Source organism: Ochotona princeps, chromosome 2 (genome assembly GCF_030435755.1).
Source record: "Ochotona princeps isolate mOchPri1 chromosome 2, mOchPri1.hap1, whole genome shotgun sequence".
NCBI classification, from domain to species: Eukaryota; Metazoa; Chordata; class Mammalia; order Lagomorpha; family Ochotonidae; genus Ochotona; species Ochotona princeps.
The window spans coordinates 58,627,156-58,644,887 of record NC_080833.1 but is presented as its reverse complement, the minus strand read 5'-3'; positions in this window follow the sequence as shown (position 1 = coordinate 58,644,887).

Below are 17,732 nucleotides of genomic sequence, written 5' to 3'. Positions count from 1 at the left end.
TGGGTGGGACACAAAGATTAATTAATCCTCACTAAGGGATTGAAGATTTCTCTGCACACCCCTCCTAAAACTGTTCTGCACCTAAACTGTTGACATATGTCTTGTTAGAGTTATAAACTGTTTAGACTACCCCCCCCCCAAAAAAAGCCAGATTCAGCAAAATCATGCTTCAATGCTATAAACTGCTAAAGACTAAAATTAAAATAGGCATGAGACAGCTGAATAGTAATCTATAGCCATTTTAAGGTGTATAGAACCCGGTTGTATATAAACTAATAATTGAAATGTCAATGAAGAAGTCACAGGATGTGGTTAAGAACTTGCATTCTTTTTTTTTTAATATATTGGTTATTCAATACCATGTCAACTACTTCCATAACATTATGAATTGTTACTGATGTTATGTTATGGCCTTTAATTGATCGGGATGATACTCTGCCAGCTCTACCTTCAGATCAAAGATGTCTCCCCAAGAAGCCGTTGAACTTATCTGGACAATAAGATGCTGGACTTTATGCTTGGTAAATGCTTGCAATGAAAGAATTTCAACTGAATTTGAACTGTGGTAATGCAACAAGGTGGAGGAATCCACCACTGGGGGAGGGTTGAGGGGTGGGGGGAATCCCAATGCCTATAAAACTGTGTCACATAATGCAATGTAATCAACAACAACAACAAAAAATAGATCACTCTCAGAATGCTCCAAGGACATTCCTTCAGCAGTCACTACCATCCAATTAAAAATACATAGAAGTGTTTTATGAATTGTTCTTGAGTCTTTGAACTGACATAACTTGTAGAATATAATCAAAACACTTTCCAGGAGATGAGGGGAGTTACCTGTAAGAAACAGTTGGAAGAATTTAACATTCTCTTGCCATATTTTCACCTCTTCCCATTGATTTGAGAGTGTTTTACTTTACCTTTCACTGAGGAAAGTTTTCAACATAATTTCTTCTTTTTTTTTTTTAAAGATTTATTCATTTTATTACAGCCAGATATACACAGAGGAGGAGAGACAGAGAGGAAGATTTTCAGTCCAATGATTCACTCCCCAATTGAGCTGCAACAGGCTGGTGTGCGCCGATCCGAAGCCGGGAACCTGGAACCTCTTCCGGGTCTCCCACGCAGGTGCAGTGTCCCAGTGCCTTGGGCTGTCCTCGACTGCTTTCCCAGGCCACAAGCAGGGAGCTGGATGGGAAGTGGACCTGCCGGGATTAGAACCAGCGCCCATATGGGATCCCGGGGATTTCAAGGCGAGGACTTTAGCCGCCAGGCCATGAAACTGGGCCCCAACATAATTTCTTCTTCATCAAGTCATTGCATAAGTGGCACAAATCTCAAACACAGAGACCTTTTTTTTTTAAATTATTTATTATTTAACTTCAGTAATTACATTGTATTATGTGACACAGTTACATAGATACTTGGGTTCTCCCCACCCCTCCCCAAACCCTCCCACCATGGTGGATTCCTCCACCTTGTTGCATAACCACAGCTCAAGTTCAGTTGAGATTTCCCCATTGCAAGCGTATACCAAACATAGAGTCCAGCATCTTATTGTCCCGTCAAGTTCGACGGCTTCTTAAGTATACCCTCTCTGGTCTGATGACAGAGCCAGCAGAGTATCATCCCAGTCAATTGAAAGCTCCAACATACCATCAGCAAAAATTTACATCATTATGAAATTAATTGACATAGTAATGAGTAACCAATATGTTAAAAGTAAATGCGAGTTCCCAGCCACCTTCTGTGACCACCTCACCTATACTTCAATTTTAGTTTATACACAACATATAACATTCAAAACATAACATGTTATACATAACATCATATCATCTTAAATTAAGGCAAACATGTGGTATTTAACCTTTTGGGATTGGCTCATTTCCCTTAGCATTATGGTTTCCAGTTTGGCCCATTTGGCCACAAAGAACTGCATTTTGTTTTTTTTAATAGCTGAGTAGTATTCCATGGAGTAGATGAACCATAGCTTTCTTATCCAATCCTCTGTTAATGGGCATTTTGGTTGCTTCCATGTTTTTGCAATTACTGATTGTGCTGCTATGAACATAGGAGTGCATGTTGGTTTCTCATAGAACAAGTGTTCTGGATATATTCCTAGGAGTGCTATTGCTGGATCATACGGTATGTTGAATTTGAGTTGTTTGAATATTCTCCATACTGATTTCCATAGAGGCTGTACCAGCCTGCAGCCCCACCAGCAGTGGAGTAGGGATCCCTTTTCCCCGCAACCTCGCCAACAAGTGTCGTTGGTGCTTTTATTCATGTGGGCCAGTCTTACTGGTGTTAGGTGGTACCTCATTGATGTTTTAATTTGGATTTCCCTTATTGCCAGGGAACTTGAGCATTTTTTCATATGTTTATTTGCCATTTGGGTTTGTTCCTTTGTGAAGTGTCTGCCCATTTCCCATGCCCATTTCTTGAGTGGGTTGTACTCCAACAAATCAGAAGATCACCAAGAAATGGAAAAGTTCTTAGACTTCTACCACTTGCCAAAACTTAGCCCAGAGGCAACAAAGGACCTGAACAAACCCATAACTGAAGTAGAGATTGAATCAGTGATTAAAGACCTCCCAACAAAGAAAAGCCCAGGCCCAGACGGCTTCACTCCAGAATTCTACAAAACATTCCGAACAGAGCTGACCCCAATCCTCTACAAACTCTTCAAAACAATAGAAAAAGAGGCAACCCTTCCAAACTCATTCTATGAAGCCAACATTACCTTAATCCCAAAACCAGACAGAGAACTAACAGAGAAGGAAAACTACAGACCTATCTCTTTGATGAACATTGATGCTAAGATTCTCAACAAAATCCTAGCCAACAGAATTCAAAAACACATCAGACAGATCATTCATCCAGATCAAGTAGGATTCATCCCTGGAATGCAGGGATGGTTCAACATTCGAAAATCTATAAATGTGATACACCACATCCAAAAACTGAAAAACAGAGACCTTTTATAATGCTGATAATGGGTACGTATTAGAATCCTTTGCAAACACCATCAGAAGCATCTCATAGAAGAGCTCACATTTTCTTTTTCATGGGAAAATGACTACAAGAAACTGGTAATTCATATGATGATCATGTCTAACTGCCACATAGCATGTATCTACAGTTACTTTGTCTCTGATATTCTCAATTTTGCTAAATTGAACCAGAGCCAATTCCTTGCATACACTTCAGACAATGAACAATAATTTTATAATCTTCTTCCTCCCATTTTTTTAAGTATAAGTACTGGAATTTCTTGTCTTGAAGTGAAATGTTAAAGAAAAACACATTCATTTCTTTATCACTAAGTCGGTAACAAATAATGAAAATTCAAAGCTTCATCTTATTATCTAGAACCAAGTGACTGCAGTCTTGGTGAAGACGGCTAAGAAGTTGACTAGCATGCCTGGGGGAAACGAAGAAGAAAAACAGCACTATATTGTTCCAAGCCACACTAGTATGCATGCAAAAGTATGGTTATTCCACTGAGGAAGTCCCTATTAGACCAGAAATAAGATTGAACAGGTGGTGAAAATTCCTCCTTATGTGAATCTAGGACAAAATTGCCTGTTTTATATCTCAGGAGGAAAGACCCAAGATGTCAATGAGCAAATAAACAGATGTTACACTGCCTTATCCATATTTATTTTTTATACATTTATGTATTTATTCTTTTGTTTTCATGGACAAATGTCCCAGCATTGTGCAAGCTTTGGGGAATATTTATGTGAGTGAGGTACAGGACAGTCATCAATAAGTTGAAATCTATTTGAGTAAGCATCACCTATACAGATTATTGCAATATAAATCTTTCTGGAAGATATTGATTGGACTAAATTTTGTTTTGTGTGGATTTAATTGGCTAGATAATCTGACTTCATACTTAAAATATTTGTTCAACACATACACACATATACCCATCCCATACTAATCATAAAATAATCAGTAGAAGTTAAACTTTGAGAGGAGAAAGTAAGGGCAGTGTGGAAATTAGAATGTTATCATGCCATACAGAGGGACTTACATGAGAAAGCCTTAAACAACAATTCAGTGTGTTGAGCAGAATGAAACTGTTTCAAGTGAGTGGAATGCATAGGAAATGAAGTAAGGTAACCATGCAATTTGTTGTCTGAAGCGGAACAGCTTTGAAAGAAAAAGCAGTGAAAATGATATCAGAAAACACAAAGATGCTGCTACTATCTTTGGAAATTTAATTAAAGGTGAATTGGTTATTTCAGTTATAAGCAACACTTTACTCATTTGCTTATTTAATATTGATTGGCCTCCTACCATGTTTATATTCAATGCCCAACCCTAGTGATCAGACATTTGATGATTTCAATTAAATCCAAAGGTTACTGCCAAGTTTTCAAAATCTTTTCATTCAGAGATATTACAAATTTGTTTGTAATAATTACCCCTTCTAAAACAATGGAGTAAGTATTACAAAATTATAGTGCAAGCAGACAGCTAGTGGTCTACCACACTTCCTGAATCAGAAGACGGGTAGAACCTATGGTTGCAGTCTTCACTTTCCACGAAGGGTAAAAAGTGTTGGCGCATTGAATGTTGAAAGTGCTCACTCTTGACTTAACAGAATTTAACAGTTATTCCTTCTCCTTGAATCAGCACAGGCTACATCTAGACAGGATGGCTCAAGTTTTTAACCCAGTCCCTTAACTTTTAAAAGAAGGTAAGAGAAGCTCAGTAAAATTAATATTCAAAGTAATACAGGGAAGTAACTTCACGGTTTAGAATTCAAAGTATCTTCTGATTCACAAATAGGGCGCATTACACTAAAAAAATTCTAAGCTCTATTTTAGGAGCTATTAATCTAAGTAATCTTATGTTTGGAGATTGATGGAAAGTAACACTGCTTTTCCTAATAAACCTCTGCAAAAAGACTGGAATATCAAAAGGCTGATATAGTATTTCATATTTTTACAAGTTCCATCAATTTAAGTAATTGTGGGCAATGCTTATCAACAAAAAGCCACACAGATGCATTAAGTCTTTCAGCCACTCGGTCAATGTTTATGGCAAAGTTCAACAATACACATGAATTGTACCCTACGAAGTTAATATTATTAATTTTTTCTTGACAAAGTAGTGCCTGGAGTAAGCAAGTTGTCAGTAACAACACAGAAGTGAAATGCTGAAAATTGTGTATTTTGTTATTTCTTCCCTCATCTTAACATTACTGGCTATTCAGGACAATGGTATTCCCCCAAAACAAAACAAAAAATTTTATGAAACAATTACACAGATGAACAAACTCATTCACTTTGTGTGAGTTTCCAACAGACTATTCTCCCAAAGAAACAGAAGGGACATCATGCACAGTAGTGATTTGCATTTCTGGCAGAAAGACAATGACCCCAACAGGTTAATGTAGATAGCTGCTGAAATGTGGAAATATTTGTGTCGCCTCCCCAGCATTTCCTTTCAGTTAAAATCTCATTATTTCCCCTTTCTTATAATTCCTGATCTTAGATTTGTGATTTTCACATAATGAATGTGGTCATATTCTTCAAGAAGTATGATTATGATCAAATCATCTGCAATACCTCTGACAAGCAATGATTAGCCCTGGAGCAGCAACAACTTCTTAAAAAATTTGGCTTTATGAGGGAAGATATCAAGTGATGACTCCTTCCTTCTCAGAAAATTTGTTGAACTCATCATCAACAAATGTGATCTTTTTCAGACAGAAAAATAATTGATTCCATTTTCCCTAGATCCTAGAAGAAGCATGTCTGATTTGCTTACCTGTGTCTAAATGAAAAATTTCAATATATCTGGTGTGTTTGGAAAGCAGTTATAACTTGGAGTGAAGATAAAGTGATTTATTTTAGAGGCTTTGGTAGTAACCAGTTCCTGCTTTAAAAACAAATTTAGCTTCATAAATAAAAGTAATAAGGAATGCAATGTGTTGGAGACAATATAAGCTTTGCCTTCACAACTTGGCTTAAAATTGAGGTGTGTATTTGAAAACAACATGTCTTGTTTATAAAGTGAAAATTGTAATCTCTACTTGATAAAAATACCATTAAGATTAGGGAAATAATGACTCTAGGTAGCTTACCCTAGCTTACTCCATATTCCACAGAATATGGAGTGCTAAATAAATTGTAGCTTCAATTATTACATATAATAAAATCAAACAATGCAGTATATTTCATAAATAGTTTTCCATACTATTTTAGAATTCAAGAGGATTTGTAATGTATGATTTTCTTCACCAAAAATACGTGAGAGATCATTAAATAGATCTTAGGTCTCTGACCAGGGTAGGGAGGGTTTAGGCATAGAGGAACTGGATAGAACAAATATTTCAATTTTTTATTGTTTCCTGTGTGCACAGGGAAGGAAGAGAGGGAGGCCACTACATTAGCACCTGGGAATGAAGAACTTATTTGATGAATGCCTTAGAAACCCTGATGTGGGGAGGAGTGTGCCAAGGGTGTTACTTGAGTGGGTTTGATAGTTCTGCGACATCAACAGCTTCATTTAAGAAAATATTTCCAAGGTCTGTTGGCTGACCAAGTTCACCTTATTCCAACCACAGGCCCAGAAACATGTTTCAAAGCTTGGCCAGGAGTGTGGTTCAACCTGTTCTGCTTGCCATTCTCTGATGAAGCACACAGTGTCCTCTGTTTTGGCAAAATTTAAAAGTTTGTATGAGGGCTCATATTTATGTAAATTGACACATACACACACAAATTGTGCTCAACATTAGCAGGTTTTTTTTCCCCATCATATTCTTGATTCATTGCAACTGATCTGCAGGTCAAAGGATAGAACTATTACACAAAAAAATTTGATTATCTTAATACAGGATAAATTCAAACAAGAATATAGGACAAAATATTCCAAAGCATCAAGAAGCAGCTATATTACTGAGTTCGATTTTTTTAGACAAATAAGGAAATATGCCTGTACCTTGGCTTTTTGACAATTTTTTATACATTTTCTAAAATATAAGATAAAAATAACCAGAGTTGACAATGTATGGTTCTTATACTATTTTCTCAGTGTGAGAACACTAGATACACTTTTGTTTTAATAAGATACATTGTAATAAATTCTTGGCTCTTAAATTTATAGTTTATAATAATATGTGATTAATACATGAAAATTGCTTTTTTATATGGTCATCCACACAATCGAACAGTCAGATTAGCTCCTGATCAGAACTGATTTCATCTCTATTGGCATAATGACAAAGTGATCCTAGGCTGAGCCAGAAGGAAAATTTACAGCTAAGAAACCAATTCTTCTTGGATCTCTGGCATTAATGGAGAGTGATGGCTTTGTGCAGCTGAAGGAAGACATTTAACAATGCCTCTTTTCAGAACACTGAGAAGTGTAAGGTTTGGGACTCTGTGAAGGAAAAGATAAGGAGATTAGCCAAGTGTATCCAAGAGAGAACTCTTCTGAATTTTGCTGTTTACAGGGATGTAACTTTCAGCAAAATCATTTGTTATGATGATGATGATGATGATTAGCCCCCCCAAAAGGATTTAAAGGTTGGTGTAAGGTTACATGAATGTACGTTTCAGTCAAAAAGCATGATTCCAGTTATTCCAAATCCATGCCAACAACAAATATTTTTATGCATTCCGACCGGGTCCATGTTATTGTGAGACTACTTCGTATTTTCCATTTAATCTTTAACACCTTTTACATTTGTTTATTTGTCTGCCTAATTTCTATTCCCTCTACTTTTCCCTTGGCCTCCGCTCGGCTTTCATTTATGTATTGATTTACCATTAGTGCACCATTAGACCTATAACAATTGATCACATTCTATCTTTGTTGCTGTTACCTCATACACTGTAATAAAAATCAAAACTGTTATTAAAGCTGATAAATCAAGTATTTAAGCATATTTATTAGAAAAGATCAACATAAGAATAAAATTTCTCTTACAGCATCTTGTGATTTGTGATGAAAGAGTGTAGGCCTGAGGTAAGTCTGCTCAGAGACATGGCTGTGGCTGAGCGAATCTGCAACAGGTCAGACTGTGATTCCATGCCCCCAAGACCCCAGAGCTCGTCACTGGGTGGCCTGCAGGCAAAGCCTGGCGCCATTGGGGCTCAGGCAGCCATAAGCTCAGGATTTGCCCACCATTTGGCAGTGGTAGACAAGGAGCGAATATCCCCAGAAGAAAGCCCGGCTGGGCATGGATTTCCCCAGCCATAGCTATGTGGTTGGGAGATTCAGACACCTGTGTCTCTGAGCAGACTTACCTGGACTCCACTCACCAGCATGGCAGTGACATTGGGTTTAGCCATGATCCTGAGCATATTCAGAGATATCCGAGATCTGTCCACAGCACGATCTTGTAGACAGAGGAAATTTCCATGCCTCAGGCTTGGACAAGCTCAGGATTTGCCCACAGCTTGGCAGTGGCAGACAGAGAACTAAGATCCCCAGCAGGAAGCCTGGCCTACTGCGGATTTCCCAGCCACACCCATGTATAAGGCCATTGTTCATGTAGGTAAGAAATGACTCCTGAGGGACTCCCAGAACAAGTCACTGTACTTGCAGATTAGCAAGGGGACTGAGACCTGGTGGTTTGGAGAAGAGAGACCACAAGACCTTTATTGGTCAGACTGGTGTACCAGCCCATATGGAAGTCCTGATTTGTGCATGGAATATTGCTGACCACCACACTCCATCCACGTGAAAGCTAGGACTAGGGGTCTGTCTAGCAGCACTAGATCCTAGGACCTGATTGAATGTCAGAACAGGGGACGGGTCACATTAGGCAAGGCCATGACACTGAACAGCACATGAGAGAACCAAGTCCAGAGGTAGATTCTATGAGGGATTTTTGGGCCAAACCCTGTGGGCATACAAGTCCCGCTGGTTAGCTGAAGAGCTGGGATGATGATGGTTTGAACTTGGTACAACCATGGAAATTGCCAATACTTATGGATACAGGGACCAAGAATAGTCTGGGCATGTCCAGGCTGCAACAGCTGCTGTGCATCCTAAAACAAGGTAAGGGGTAAGCCAGACCACAACATGCCCCAGACCAAAAACAGATGGAGAGGCAGGCTAAGACATGCAGGGCCTAGCACCAGCTGGTGTGCATGAGTTCTGAGTCCAGGAATGAGCTGAGTGGGGGAACTTAGGAAACTCCCCTAGTGTGTCATAGCTTCCATTGGTGAGCACATGGTTCAGGCCTGGGGATCAGGCAGGCAATGCAAGGTGGCTCCAACTGTTGGTAACTGTGTGGTTTAGTTTTTAAAAAGGGGTAGGCCAAGTGGGGCCAAACAAATCATCGCTCACTGGCAAGTGCAAAAACCAAGCTGCAGCGCAGGTCAGGCTAGGCTAGACTATCACACCTACCAGTTTACATGAGCAGGTCGAGTTGCAGCACTCACCAGCAAGAGTTGAAACTGGGGGAAGGCCTGGTCAGGCCAAACTATAGCACCCTAAGGCAAAGTCCAGGACAGTGAAGAGACTATGCCAAGCTAGGACTATGCCAAGCACTGGCATGTGCAAGATCTTGTCTGGGAACAGACCTGGTTGGAGAGCAAAGGAAATGGCCCTGGCTGGGTTGTGGATCCCACTGGTGAGTGAGAGGGCCAGAGTAGGGGTTGCAGTCTCCCTCGGCACAGGTGTAGACTGGGTCTGGGGTGCGCCAGACTGGGATAAATACCAGTACCCACTGGAACCTGTGAGAAGCAGAAAAGACTGGACTAGGTCTCTGTCCCTAATGAGCCATGTGTGAACAGTGTCTGAATGTGGACCACACTTGGTTGGGCTATAACATCCAACAATAAACCGAAAAGGGTGAAGGCTAGTCAGAAAAGGCAACTGTTCCTGATAAGAAGGAGATGACAAAGGCTGGCCCAGGGATACTCTGATGTGTGCTAGATCTGGCATTGGAAGAGGTTCTGATGGAGGAGCTTAGCAATTCCTCTGTTGGGACACAGTCCCTGAAGATGACCACAAGAACTATGATAAGGAGTAGCCCACACCAGGCAAGGTTATAGTACCTATTGGCCATACATTTAGCGTAGGTTGGGAGCAAACCAGGCTAAGTCAGTTCATATCACCTCCTGGCAAATTCGAGAGCCAGAATGATGTACTGGTCAGGGAAGGTTGTGCCAAAACCTGAGCCAGTTCATATGAGGGCTAGGACTGGTGGCCAGCTGTGCTGGGGTATACTGTAGCCCTCACCAATGTGAGCTGGAATTGGGGGTGGACTGGGCCCAGCCAGACTACAGCACCTACTGGCAAATGTTGAGGTGAGGTGACCCATGACAGACTGGGTCACAGTGCCCAACCAGCACACATGAGCCCCTGAAAGCAAATAGAGAATGAACATACTAAGGGGGCTGCATGGGGCATTCCTGCTCTACCACTACTCTCACAGGTGAGTATGAGACCTGGGATTGGGGTAAGAACAGGCTTGGAAGGGCTACAACACCTGTTGACCTCATGTAAGCTGGATCAGAGGAAAGCCAGACTGGGTTGACTGTTCCTACTGGTTCATGCATAAGTCAGAGTCGATGTGGGTTGGTTGGGCTTTTCCGCAGCATCAGCCAGCACTGGGAGCTAATTCTGTCAAATTAAACTGCAGAACCACGTGAGCAGAGCAAGATCCTGGAGTGGGCCCATTAGGGAAACAGTGGGCAACTCCCTCTTGGGTTATCTCTCCCACTGATGAGCGTGAGAACCAAGACTTTGGCAGTCATGGCTAGACAGAGAGTAGCAGCTGCCAGGATGTGTGTGGGCTGGATAGTGGTGCTGGTTGCATTAAACTAGTCCTCAATGCCCATTGACATGTACAAGAGCTGAATGGGATGTGGGACAGAATGGATCAGTCTGCTGTACATAATGGCAAGCATGGGTACCAGAGCAAGGGGTGGGCCTGGTGAGAGTTATTGGGGGTCAGCCCAACTAGAATTCAGATCCCACTGGTTTGTGTGAGGGCTGAGTGCGTTGTGGGTAGGATTGGGTTATACTACAATACCCATTGGTTTGTGTAGAGGCCAGGGCTGGAGACACAACTGACCAAGCAAATGTAACTACCAGTGTGTTCATACACTGATTGGGGCAACAGACTGTGCTGGAGCCTGTACTGGCAAGCACACACAAGAATCAGTTCTGGAAATCACCTCAGATGAAGTTTCTTTGGGGATCCCCGCAACTGAACTGTTAGACTCAGAACTCCAACCATGGAAAGAATTGCATGTTCCATGGTCTGACCATGGAGCGCTTGTGTCAGAGCTAGGCCTCTTCAATGGCTTAAATGAACAAGTGGACAGCAGCATATCCAGGTGCACATGGAAGATACGATGGTACATTGGAGTCTACAGAGGACACCTGGTACCCTAATAGAGGATGGAGGCCAGAACAAATTGACCAAGTACCCCAGCCAAGTGCTGGCAGTGAATATGTGGGTAAACAGAAACTTTAAAGTGGATTGTGTTAAGCAGTGGATTCTGGAGAGATTTCATCATACTTGGAGTGGTGAGGTCAGCAGTAATTCAGAACTGTTGAAGTATCAAATCCTCATGAGCAGGATCCTCAGAGCATGCCCCACACTGGGAACCCTAGGATAGTGTCGGGTGGCTGTCCTACATCTCAGGGTACAGAGGCATTTAGGAGGCTGGTTTTGGCTTCTCCCCTTATCTCTTTCCTCCCAGATACTAGAAGGAAAAAAAGAAAATGTGGAAATAATGGTCTCATACAGCTTCCTACAGCCCTTGACCCATATCATCTTAATAAACTATGTAAAAAAATAAATTTTTAATAAAAAATAATTATTGAAAAAAAAGCAAGAGAAAAACTCAAAAAGAATGTAGACTTATCTAAAAATACGTAATTCTATGCTATTATGTTGCTTAATTTTTTTCACACTCGTTCACGAGAAATACTTCTGTTAATTCAGGTGGAGTCTACAAAGACCTTTGAACGGCTACATTTGGAAAGGCTGGAGGAGGGATACTTTCTGTCTTCTGTGTCTCTAACATTGCTGTTTGCTCTTTCTTATCACTTTCAAAGTCTGATCAAAAGAGAGGTACAATTAGAGAAAAGAGCATTATTGTAAACTCCCTGCACAACTACAAACTGTCTTCAGGGACCATTGGGTGTGACTTACGGCCTAAAATATCCTGTTTTGTTGTAATTTTTTTTCTTTTTTTTTTTTTAGCACCCTCAAGCTGTTCCCACTGGAGATGTAATCTCTATCCCTCCACAAGTAGAACCTGTCTCTTTGCTTGCGTGCCTCAATTGAGATCTTCAGAAGTCAGTGGGCAAACAGCTGTGCTTTCACCCTACAACCAGTGTTCTCAAAAGGACTATCAGTATGGGCTCCAAGGACTATATCCCAACTGCCAAGGATACCACGGGGAATTGGAGTGCCTTTAGAGGTTAAGTACTCTGAGGTCATCCACTTCCATTTGAATCTCCCACATGGGATAGAAGAAGTCCAAATCCCTCATCGCAGGATCCAATGTCACCAGAACAGCAGCCAGGAGCCCTGAGCAGTCTACAGAAACAGAAGAACAATAAACTCCCTTCGAGACTAGAGAGAGGAGAATTCTCTGGTCCTTACTTAGTTCCAACACTGGATCACCACCCTCTCTTGCAATGACCATCAGGATCGCCCCAGAACCCCCACTCAAAATAAAACAAAACAAACAACAACAAATTAGAATAGACAGAGAACAACAAGGAAAGCTTAGAACTAGACAGGAAATGATCAGTAGGGACTCACACACACCTTACTAGGTAGGACACAAAAATAAATTACTCCTAATTAGGGTATGGAGGATTTCTCTGCACACCCCTCCCAACAGTGTTCTATACCTCAACTGGTGACATATGCCTTGTTAAAGCTATAAGTCAGTTTAGACTATCCTAAAATCTGCCAAGTTCAGTAAAAATTATGCTTCAACACAATAAACGGCTAAATACTAAAATGAAAATAGACATGAAACAGCTGAATAGTATTCTATAGCCATTTTGAAGTAGATAGAAGCCAGTTGTATACAAACTATAATTGAAATGTTAATGAAGTAGTCACAGGATGTGGTTAAGAACCCGCATTTTCTAACATATCCGTCACTCAATGCAATGTTAATTAAACCTATAATGTTGGGAACTGTTGTTGATGTTATGAAATGGCTTTTAATTGGTGGGAACAATATTCTGCCAGCTATGCCTTCAGACCAGAGTTGGTCTCCCCAAGAAACCATTGAATTGAGCTGGACAATAAGATGCTGGACTCTATGCAAGGCACATGCTTGCAATGAAAGCAACAAGACTGGATTTGAACTGTAATACTGCAGTAAGGTGGAGCAATCCACCATGGAGGGAGGGCACGGAGAGGGGATGGGGGAACATCAGAGCCTAAGAAATGATGTTATAAAATGAAATGCAATAAAAATATATATATAAAGCTAATTATGCAACATTCCTGTTTTCTGTGTCTGATGGAAATGAAGTTCTTGCTTAATGCATCCTGACAGCAGACACAGCTAAATGTGCCACTTACCTCTCATTCTTGCCTTGGGGTTGAAAAGGAATTCAAACATCACTGATTTTGTTTCTTCTCCTTCTGAACTATTGTTTTATTTTTAAAGATTTATTTATTTTATTACAAAGTCAGATATACAGAGAGGAGGAGAGACAGAGAGGAAGATCTTCCGTCCAATGATTCACTCCCCAAGTGACCACAATGGCTGGTGCACGCGGATCCGAAGCCAGAAGCCAGGAACCTCTTCCGGGTCTCCCAAGCGGGTGCAGGGTCCCAAGGCATTGGATCATCCTCGACTGCTTTCCCAGGCCACAAGCAGGGAGCTGGATGGGAAGTGGAGCTGCAGGGATTAGAACCGGCGCCCATATGGGGTCCTGGTGCGTTAAGGTGAGGACTTTAGCCGCTAGACCACCACGCCAGGCCCAGATCTATTGTTAAATACATAATACTAACCTAATTGGTAATGCATATTGCTTTTGGAAATGAGAAATTCTACCTCTTTACATTATTATTCTTTTACTTTAAAAATGTTTACTAGCATATTATAACTTTGGATCTCTCTGCTCATGGGTAAGATTAAACAGAACTTTGTTGTTTTGTTGTTAAATTCAGAGAGCAGAATTTTACTCACTTTCTAAGATGATTACAAAATACCTCAATCCATCTCCTTGCTTAATTTTTTCTCAGAAATTTTAAAATCTTTCTTATAAATCTTCCCTGTACTGAATTGATTGAGGTTTACCTACAGCATGACCTCACTCTAAATGGAATGAACAGCGATGGGGTTGAGAATTGGTGTGGATCTCCATCATAACAACCTATAAGATCAAGAGTGGAGCACAACTAGAAGATCCCAGCAAATCTAGTGTGCATAGCAAGTGAGTCTCACATACATTTCTCTGATGAGGCAGGCTCATTTCCAACTGCTGACCTGAAATAGTTTCCTTCTCCTCCTGGCTATTTTCTGACCATCCCTGATGATCTGGGTTAAATGTCACTTCCTCAAAAAAGGAATAAGTCCATGTCCATGCTAATCAAAACTAAATCATTTTTAGAATTCAACTAATAATGAAGTAGAAAAAATAAGTGTTAAAGCTGTGTTTTCATACTGAACTAAAGTATGCCAGTACCAAAAAAAAAATTTTTTTTTAGAAAAGCAGTAAAGAAGGAAGAAGATCAGTGGAAAGTATGGTAGGCGGGAGGATAAACTGGAAAGTAACACTGTACACCTAAATCTGAATTGTGAAATATGTGAATTGTGCTTACTTTATATAAATAAGATTAGTTCAAATATTAAAAAACCCTAGATCATTTGTTATGGTTTCTCATTCCATGTTAAACTTCTCGTATTACACTTTTCAAAATTTGCAATTATGTATTTATGAAATATCTTCAAAAAGTTCATGGAACTCTGAGATTGGAGAATCCTAACTTCCAATCCTGATTCATTCATGTAACATTTGTGTGAATCTGGATGTATTAACTACAGAGCTATTTTCACATCCACAGATGGATGTAAGATTGTTATGAACATGAATTGAAGAAATACACATAAAGCAAGTATCCAATTTAGTGTCTAACGCATGTTAGTACAACAAACAATTCACATTGTCAACTTTTATTATCCCGTATATAGGCATCTATTTGTCCTCACATGCCGCTTCATGAAGTATAGAAGTATTCATAGAGACAGACCTGAGTTCTAACTTGATAGGATGAATTTTGCCTCGAGGACTGGGACTATCTTTTGGAAGTTAAAACAGTCTACGGAGGAAGTCCTTCTCCAAGCTTCTCTAACCTCCAGGCTTGCTACCAAGATAAGAAAATCAATTTTGAACTCAATATTTTAATATCTTTTTGTGGTTACTGTTCATGAATGGAGAATGCAATTAAAATTAATGTGTATTAGTTCCCTTTCCTCAAAATGAACATTGATCAGATTCTACTTGAAGCATCTGTAACATCTCTTCTATAATTATGTTTAAATGTATTAACAGGGATCTGTGTATTGTAGAATCAAGGGACTATTTCTGTGAGACAAGAGTTCTGGGCTCCAGCACTAGCTCTGTTGCAACCTATTAAAAAAAAAAAAAAAACCCTTCTGGCTCAGCCACGATGTCCTCTGTGAAATCAGTGTATTACTACCTCACAGGATTGTTTAGGAATCACACAGGTGATGTATGTTAAAAGTAAAAATTTATACTAATCTATTATGATAAGTATAATTAACGTATGCTACACAGAATCCGTGATTATTGGGGCTTGAAATAAATATTCTATGAAGTTCTTAGTGGTTCCATCGCATAATGGTTAGCACTCTGGACTCTGAATTTCTTGTTACTGGATATGAAGCAAATGTTTCATAAAGTACTAACTAGCTTATAATAAAATACTACTTACCTTATATTAGCAAACTAATCAGCTTATTTTATAATATAAGATATTTTTGTTACATTTTTCATGATGGCCAGAAAGTGAAAGGTATAGAAACAATTGAAGCTCACTATTGAGTCCTAAGCCTGTTTATTAATTATATCCTCAAATTATCACAGGCTGAGACATGATGCATGTACTTTTGTCCTCATTTCAAGCACGACTTACTTTACTAATGTAGAATGTCAATTCAGATTGTTTATTGTAAGCATCCTACATTTTGTTCAGTTTTTCTTCTCAAGATCTTCTCTGACATGTTGACATACTGTCGTCTAGGAAATGCTTTACTGATGCAAACACTGACTTAGCACTTGAAAAAAGCTGTTAGTCATGAGCTCTGACACTTTTATGGAGTCTCTGTATTTTAATTAAGATGGTAATTTTTAAAATTATATTGTTAGAGTATAAATCTGCCTTTAATAGCCCAGATATTGGCTTAATTGTGGCCATCCATTTAAAAGAGTACACTATGTCTATAATGGATAAATTATACTTAAATAGAAGCAGATACCATTTTTATCTGCCACTGCAGTGTTAAGCAAAATGCACCCTTTATTTCAGATCATGAAACTGACAACATTTATATTCAGACTGATGCCAGAGAAAGTGAAATTTTCCTGAAAAGGGAAAGGTGGATATCTGTTTCCTTGCCAGATAAACTGAGCCAGCTGTGTACTCATAATTGCCATCAATAATCATAATTGGAAAGGAAATTAGAAATAGCCTTTTTGACAGAGATTTTAGATATCACCCAGATACCGTTTTGCTGACTGAGAGAGCCATGGCTATAGAGGTTGACATTTAGAGGTTGACATACTATTAATTGACTAGTAATTTCTTTCCTAATTTTTCAAGCTGCAGATGATAGACTCATATAAGACATGGTCTGTACTTCCAAGAACCATAGTATCTTTGCAAATGAAAAATGTTTAACAAAGCATAGCGTACTGAACAAAGCATAGAGTAGCATACTGAAGAAAAGTCATTTAAAGTGCAATTAAAGCAAGACTTCCTAGATGAACTATGTTACTAAGGATTTCACAGAGAAAATAACACATGATCTGAATCCAAAAAATCAAATAAAAGGACATGAAATTCCAGATAAAGCACAGATATTAGAAAGCACAAAAGTCTGAACTATTCGCAATAACCAAGAAATGGAAAAAAACTTTTGTCCATCCACCAATTAATAAACGAAAAATTGGTACATGCACACAACAGAATACAAAAAGGATCAAATTTTGACACTTTCAGCAAATACAGATGGAGCAATAGCTCCTTGTATTAAGTGATGTAGGTCAAGCACACAAGGACAAGTAATACATGATCTTATGCAGGTGTGAAGTCTTGACAAAAGCTAATCTCATGGAAGTCATAATAGCATTCATCAATACCTGGGGCAGAAGAGTCGAAAAATTTGATTAATTGTTACTGAGTTATAGTGAGACAAAAGAAGCTGGAATTTTACTACACAGTAGGGTGAAGATAGATAATATTAACTAATTGTATATATAATCTCTGTAAAAAATACTAGAAGACTGATTTTCAATGCTGTTATCAAAAAAGTGCTAAATGCTTCAAGAGATAGATGAGTTTACATTGGGAGTATAACTATTGTAAATGATACATTTTTATAAATTTACCAAAATATTTTCAAAACATGAAACCAGAAAATAAGCCACCAACGACATTTGTGTGCATACAAGCTTTACTGAAAGAGCTCATAGCCTCCAAGTCTTTGAAGAGATTAGCAAAATAACAATTTTGATCAAGT